At 41.5% G+C, this 7500-nt stretch overlaps 1 protein-coding gene and 1 long non-coding RNA gene across 3 annotated transcripts in view; one reads left to right on the forward strand and one right to left on the reverse strand.

Moving 5' to 3' along the window:
• The window catches only part of LOC119496820, a 22251-nt gene that overhangs the window by 13274 nt on the left and 1477 nt on the right, over positions 1-7500 (reverse strand). The window lies entirely within an intron of this gene.
• LOC119496815 (eomesodermin homolog) overlaps positions 1-7500 on the forward strand; it is a 38005-nt gene that overhangs the window by 11577 nt on the left and 18928 nt on the right. For both annotated transcript variants that reach the window (XM_037784398.1, XM_037784399.1), the window contains exon 2: positions 6034-6041. The gene's annotated coding sequence lies outside the window, so the exon portion shown is untranslated. The remainder of the gene's footprint in view (positions 1-6033; positions 6042-7500) is intronic.

Consider the following 7500-nt stretch of genomic DNA (forward strand, 5'->3'; position numbering starts at 1 on the left):
GCCTACTATATACAGTATAGTCTTAATAAATAAAGGTTATAGGAGAGGAAACAGTAGGCCTACTATATACAGTATAATCTTAATAAATAAAGGTTATAGGAGAGGAAACAGTAGGCCTACTATATACAGTATAGTCTTATAAATAAAGGTTATAGAGAGAGGAAACAGTAGGCCTACTATATACAGTATAGTCTTATAAATAAAGGTTATAGACAGAGGAAACAGTAGGCCTACTATATACAGTATAGTCTTAATAAATAAAGGTTATAGACAGAGGAAACAGTAGGCCTACTATATACAGTATAGTCTTAATAAATAAAGGTTATAGGAGAGGAAACAGTGGGCCTACTATATACAGTATAGTCTTATAAATAAAGGTTATAGAGAGAGGAAACAGTAGGCCTACTATATACAGTATAGTCTTATAAATAAAGGTTATAGGAGAGGAAACAGTAGGCCTACTATATACAGTATAGTCTTATAAATAAAGGTTATAGGAGAGAGGAAACAGTAGGCCTACTATATACAGTATAGTCTTATAAATAAAGGTTATAGAGAGAGGAAACAGTAGGCCTACTATATACAGTATAGTCTTAATAAATAAAGGTTATAGAGAGAGGAAACAGTAGGCCTACTATATACAGTATAGTCTTATAAATAAAGGTTATAGACAGAGGAAACAGTAGTCCTACTATATACAGTATAGTCTTAATAAATAAAGGTTATAGGAGAGGAAACAGTGGGCCTACTATATACAGTATAGTCTTATAAATAAAGGTTATAGAGAGAGGAAACAGTAGGCCTACTATATACAATATAGTCTTATAAATAAAGGTTATAGGAGAGGAAACAGTAGGCCTACTATATACAGTATAGTCTTATAAATAAAGGTTATAGGAGAGGAAACAGTAGGCCTACTATATACAGTATAGTCTTATAAATAAAGGTTATAGAGAGAGGAAACAGTAGGCCTACTATATACAGTATAGTCTTATAAATAAAGGTTATAGAGAGAGGAAACAGTAGGCCTACTATATACAGTATAGTCTTATAAATAAAGGTTATAGGAGAGAGGACTTTAACTTAACTTTACGAGAAAAAAGAAAATTACACATAAAATTACTACTTTATAATATTATGACTTTATTCTCTAAATCTCAGATTTGTTTTTTTTCCTCAATGTGGCCCCAATACTCCGTCGTACCATCATACCATAGACCTACAACAATGATCATAGAAATGAAAATGTAAACAAAAAAACAGTTGTTCATTTCCATTTTTATAAATCCACAGGGAGCCGCTGGAGAGGAGCTGAAGCTCCTTAAACCTGCATCCTGTCCATCAGCCAGCAGGGGGCGACTCCTCTGCTTCTATAGAAGTCAATGAGGAAGAGCTTTAAACCTTCATCCTGTCTACCAGCCAGCAGGGGGCGACTCCTCTGCTTCTATAGAAGTCAATGAGGAAGAGCTTTAAACCTGCATCCTGTCTAGCAGCCAGCAGGGGGCGACTCCTCTGCTTCTATAGAAGTCAATGCTGAAGAGTCTTAAACCTGCATCCTGTCTAGCAGCCAGCAGGGGGCGACTCCTCTGCTTCTATAGAAGTCAATGAGGAAGCTCCTTAAACCTGCATCCTGTCTAGCAGCCAGCAGGGGGCGACTCCTCTGCTTCTATAGAAGTCAATGATGAAGAGTCTTAAACCTGCATCCTGTCTAGCAGCCAGCAGGGGGCGACTCCTCTGCTTCTATAGAAGTCTGATAGAAGATGAGCTTCTACTTCTCTCTTGATTTATGACCTCAGTAAACATTGTAAACATGAGTTTATGTTTCAAGTCTTCTTCAGTACAGCATGATGTTCATTTAGTAAATGATGGTCCCATTTAGAGTCAGATAGACCATAAAGCAGGGGATGCTTTAGGGCGGGGCTACCTGCTGATTGACAGGTCGTTACCACGGCGTTGTCCGGTCTGGGAGTTGTCCGTGTTTTCATCTTACAACTTTAACCCTTTAATCACAGTTTGTTTTCACTTCATCAAAGTTCATTATAACCTTTTGGTCGCCTTAAATCATCTTATTCAGCGTTGGGTTGTGCTTAGCTCCGCCCTCTCTGTCACTGGTTGCAAATAACCAAGATGGCGACGGCCAGAATGCCGAACTCGAGGCTTCCTAATCATGGATGTATTAAGAGATGTACTTCAGTAGCAGTAGTCATGCAAACAGGATCTCATTAGCAAATGCAAATGAGAAAACAGAAAATCTTGGCGGAGAGGCAGAAGTGTCTCTCTGTGGGATAGCTGGAACATGACAGCTCACCGAGCGCCCCCACGCTGAGCACCAAATGTGACGGTCCGCTCCTGCTGCTACTCTTAACGGGATGTAGGACCGAACCATTCATGTAAGCGTAGGGGGGAGATAAGGAAGTGGGTCACTAGAGGCCTTCACCTTCTGCTGTAAACACGGAATATCCCAGTGGTATTAGTTCTATCAGTTAATAATCAAGGAGTTCTAATGAGATGTATGGTATTATATATATATATATATATATATATATATATATGTGAGGAAAAGAGAGTTTAGTCTCTAAATGTTAAACTCTTCTAGTTTATCCGAGCATGAACGTTTAGTTTTGATCTGGCAAGAAAAACTTACACAAATGAAGTGTGTTCTTTATTCACTGGTAACTAATTAACAAAAGGGAGTAAAAGATGATTTGTAACATTTATTTTAATTACAAATGTTCACATATTGGCTGCCGTTTTTTAAACTTGCATAATCCTGTTGGTATGCAGATGACATCACAACAGGGAGAAGGTATCTGTGAAGGATGTGTGAAGGCAGCGGAGGGCAGAAAGCTGAGATCACATTCAGTCAGAGAGATAATTAATTAGGTTTGTATGTCTGTGAGTTGAGAGAGGGCTTTTCCCTCTTTCACCTTCAGAGCCAATCAGAGCTCTCCAATGAGAGCGTTGTCCGTCGTGACATCACAAGCTGTGGCGGGCAGAGTTCCTGGCGTGGCTTCAGACCAACAAGCCTTCTGCCGTCAGCGGGGTGGCGGTGGCCTACAGGCAGGGCGGCGAGGGCCAGGTCACCAGCTCTTTCCTCTGCGCTGCGGGGGGGGGGGACCGGCAGGATGGCAGGATGTCAGAAACAGCCCTTTAGACGTGTCAAAAAGCATGCACAGCTAGGAGGCTGCTCATCCAGCGTGACGGAGAGAGGGAGAGGCCATTATGCAGACAGGCTGCCCAATGAACACACCACAACCACACAGCATTATGGGATGGATGGTAGCGCATTCTAGAGCGTTTCTGGTAACGACAAACTGGATGTGTTCATCATTACAGAGATGCTAGTAGTGAAACAGGTCTATCCATGTACGTGTTTAAACAAGACCCCCCAGATATGATTTAAAGGTCCCATATCAGCTCATCTTCAGGTTCATATTGTCTTCTGTGTTTCTACTGGAACATGTTTACATGTTTACATGTTTACATGCTGTAGTGTTCAAATAAACCTTTATTTTCCTCATCCTGTCTGTCTGAATGCCTGGAAGTGGACTAGAGCAGCTTTATTAAGGGGGGTGTTTACCTGTGTGATTTGTCTGGAGGTGGGGGTGTGTGATGTGATGTCAGTGAGCCTCCCCCTCTGCTTGGACAAACAGAAGCTTCAATAGAAACTTTAACTCTCAACACGTTCACACCTCTGACTCACTGGTTTACCATCAGTCATCAGTGCACGGGACACCGGACTGCATGTGTGTGTGTGTGTGTGTGTGTGTGTGTGTGGGTGTGTGTGCGTGTGTGTGTGTGCGTGTGTGTGTGCGTGTGTGTGTGTGTGTGTGTGTGTGTGTGTGTGTTTGTGTGTGTGTGTGCGTGTGTGTGTGTGTGTGTGTCAAATGAGCTAAAGAGGGAGAGAGAGAGAGACATTAGATTCAACTCTATATAAAACATTCACATTCAGTCATAAACAGACTCAGTGAGAGAAGAATAGGCCAACAGGGGAAATACCTATGTTGAAGTAGATTTAGAACCACTGACACCGAGATCTGTGACTACTACTCTATATATACACTCACCGGCCACTTTATTAGGCACACCTGTTCAATTGCTTGTTAACACAAATAGCTAATCAGCCAATCACATGGCAGCAACTCAATGCATTACGTCATCTAGACGTGGTGAAAACGACTTGCTGAAGTTCAAACCGAGCATCAGAATGGGGAAGAAAGGGGATTTAAGTGACTTTGAACGTGGCATGGTTGTTGGTGCCAGACGGGCTGGTCTGAGTATTTAACTGCTGATCTACTGGGATTTTCACGCACAACCATCTCTAGGGTTTACAGAGAATGGTCCCAACAAGAGAACAGATCCAGTGAGCGGGGATTGTGTGGACGGAAATGCCTTGTTGATGTCAGAGGTCAGAGGAGAATGGGCAGAGTGGTTGGAGATGATAGAAAGGCAACAGTAACTCAAATAACCACTCGTTACAACCAAGGTATGCAGAACACCATCTCTGAACACACAACACGTCCAACCTTGAAGCTGATGAAGACCACTCGGTACTAGCAAGGTGTACCTAATAAAGAGGACACCACCCGGTACTAGCAAGGTGTACCTAATAAAGAGGAGACCACCCGGTACTAGCAAGGTGTACCTAATAAAGAGGAAACCACCCGGTACTAGCAAGGTGTACCTAATAAAGAGGAAACCACCCGGTACTAGCAAGGTGTACCTAATAAAGTGGCTGGTGAGTGTATATATATCTACAGACGTAGGCAAAATTGTTGGTACTCTTCCGTTAAAGAAAGAAAACCCCACAATGGTCACTGAAATAACTTGAAACTGACAAAAGTAATAATAAATAAAAATTCACTGAAAATGAACTAATGAAAATCAGCTGTTGCTTTTGAATTGTGGTTCAGCAGAATCATTTAAAAAAACAAACTGATGAAACTGGCCTGGACAAAAAATGATGGTACCCCTAGAAAAGATGTAAAATAATGTGACCATAGGGACATGTTAAACTAAGGTGTGTCCTGTAATTAGCATCACAGGTGTCTTCAAACTTGTAATCAGTCAGTCTGCCTATTTAAAGGGTGAAAAGTAGTCACTGTGCTGTTTGGTGTCATGGTGTGTACCACACTGAACATGGACCACAGAAAGCTAAGGAGAGAGTTGTCTCAGGAGATCAGAAAGAACATTATAGACCTTCATGTTAAAGGTAAAGGCTATAAGACCATCTCCAAGCAGCTTGATGTTCCTGTGACTACAGCTGCACATATTATTCAGAAGTTTAAGGTCCATGGGACTGTAGCCAACCTCCCTGGACGTGGCCGCAAGAGGAAAATTGATGACATATTGAAGAGACGGATAATACGAATGGTAACCAAAGAGCCCAGAACAACTTCCAAAGAGATTAGAGGTGAACTCCAAGGTCAAAGTACATCAGTGTCAGATCGCACCATCCGTCACTGTTTGAGCCAAAGTAGACTTAATGGAAGACGACCGAGGAGGACGCAAATCATAAAAAAGTGAGACTGGAATTTGCCAAAATGCATATTGACAAGCCACAAAGCTTCTGGGAGAATGTCCTTTGGACAGATGAGACATAACTGGAGCTTTTTGGCAAGTCACATCAGCTCTATGTTCACAGACGAAGAGATGAAGCATCCAAAGAAAAGAACACTGTACCTAATGTGAAACATGGAGGAGGCTCGGTTATGTTCTGGGGCTGCTTTGCTGCATCTGGCACAGGGTGTCTTGAATCTGTGCAGGGTGCAATGAAATCTCAAGACTATCAAGGCATTCTGGAGCGAAATGTGCTGCCCAGTGTCAGAAAGCTTGGTCTCAGTTGCAGGTCATGGGTCCTCAAACAGGATAATGACCCAAAACACAGCTAAAAACACCCAAGAATGGCTAAGAACTAAACATTGGACTATTCTGAAGTGGCCTTCTATGAGCCCTGATCTAAATCCTATCGAACATCTGTGGAAGGAGCTGAAACATGCAGTCTGGAGAAGGCACCCTTCAAACCTGAGACAGCTGGAGCAGTTTGCTCACGAGGAGTGGGCCAACATACCTGTCAACAGGTGCAGAAGTCTCATTGAGAGTTACAGAAATCACTTGATTGCAGTGATTGCCTCAAAAGGTTGTGCAACAAAATATTAAGTTAAGGGTACCATCATTTTTGTCTAGGCCAGTTTCATTAGTTTGTTTTTTAAAATGATTCTGCTGAACCATAATTCAAAAGCAACAGCTGATTTTCATTAGTTCATTTTCAGTGAATTTTTATTTATTATTACTTTTGTCAGTTTCAAGTTATTTCAGTGACCATTGTTGGTTTTTCTTTCTTTAACGGAAGAGTACCAACAATTTTGCCTACGTCTATATATATATACTTACTCTATATATATTTATAGTTACTCTATATATATATATATATACTTACACTCTATATTCATGACTTCCTGAGATAATCAATCAGTTGATCAGCTCCATCAGAAAGAGAGAGAGAGAGAGAGAGAGAGAGAAAGAGAGAGAGAAAGAGAGAGAGAGAGAGAGAGAGAGAGAGAGAGAGAGAGAGAGAGAGAGAGAGAGAGAGAGAGAGAGAGAGAGAGAGAGAGAGAGAGAGGTATCCGCTTTGTATCAGCTTCAGACTGTTTGCTCTTCTAATAGTTCACTCAGTCAGTGGTTTGTGTTGTGTGATGTGTTTGTTTGATGTGTTTATTGTAGAGGAGTTGACCTGCTGCATTAATCCTCTCACTGTCTTTATCATGTTAACGTCTCTCCGACCAGCAGCAGCAGCTGAGCATCGTCTGGTCCGGATGGAGAGCTGTTAACGGGACCCATTACCTCACCATGGGACTAATAAAGGAATATCTTATCTCACCATCAGTAACACACAGCATCACTTAAAGTCTCTATGTGGCTTCCTTTGAACTGAACAAGTCTGAAAGGAGTCCCTTTAGGAGTCAACATGATGTGTGATTATTAGGACGACAATCATCAGCAGCACTGAACCTTTAATTAGGAAGAACTAGAGAAAACCAGAGAGTCTGTGTGAGATCCAGAGATCTCTCAGTGATCTACTCAGATATCTTTAAAGTCAAATGTATTCTGTTTTATTTATGTCACTGGTGATAACATAAATCTGTTTCTCTCATGTGTTGTATAATGTGTTCATGTATGTATTTATGTGAGGCTCTGCACATTCCCTTGGAAAAAGACAATAAAGAACCTCCATCTATCTAATGTTGAATCTTCCAGCCCGTACAGCAGAGCAGCATCAGAGTAGAACTGTCTTCACGCCTCGGCTGCTCCTCTGGTTGCTTCAGCACCATTAGACCTGATATGAGGATCCTATTGATGTGTGTATTCTGTTCTAGTCTGAAACCACCACAGAGACAGCTGCAGGGTTACAGCTGCATCTCAATCATTACAGGTTCCATCTGTGCAGCTACTGACATGACAATGAAAGACTTATAATGTATCTGAGTCTTATTGTCAGTG

The sequence above is a fragment of the Sebastes umbrosus genome, chromosome 11, assembly GCF_015220745.1.
Source record: "Sebastes umbrosus isolate fSebUmb1 chromosome 11, fSebUmb1.pri, whole genome shotgun sequence".
NCBI classification, from domain to species: domain Eukaryota; kingdom Metazoa; phylum Chordata; class Actinopteri; order Perciformes; family Sebastidae; genus Sebastes; species Sebastes umbrosus.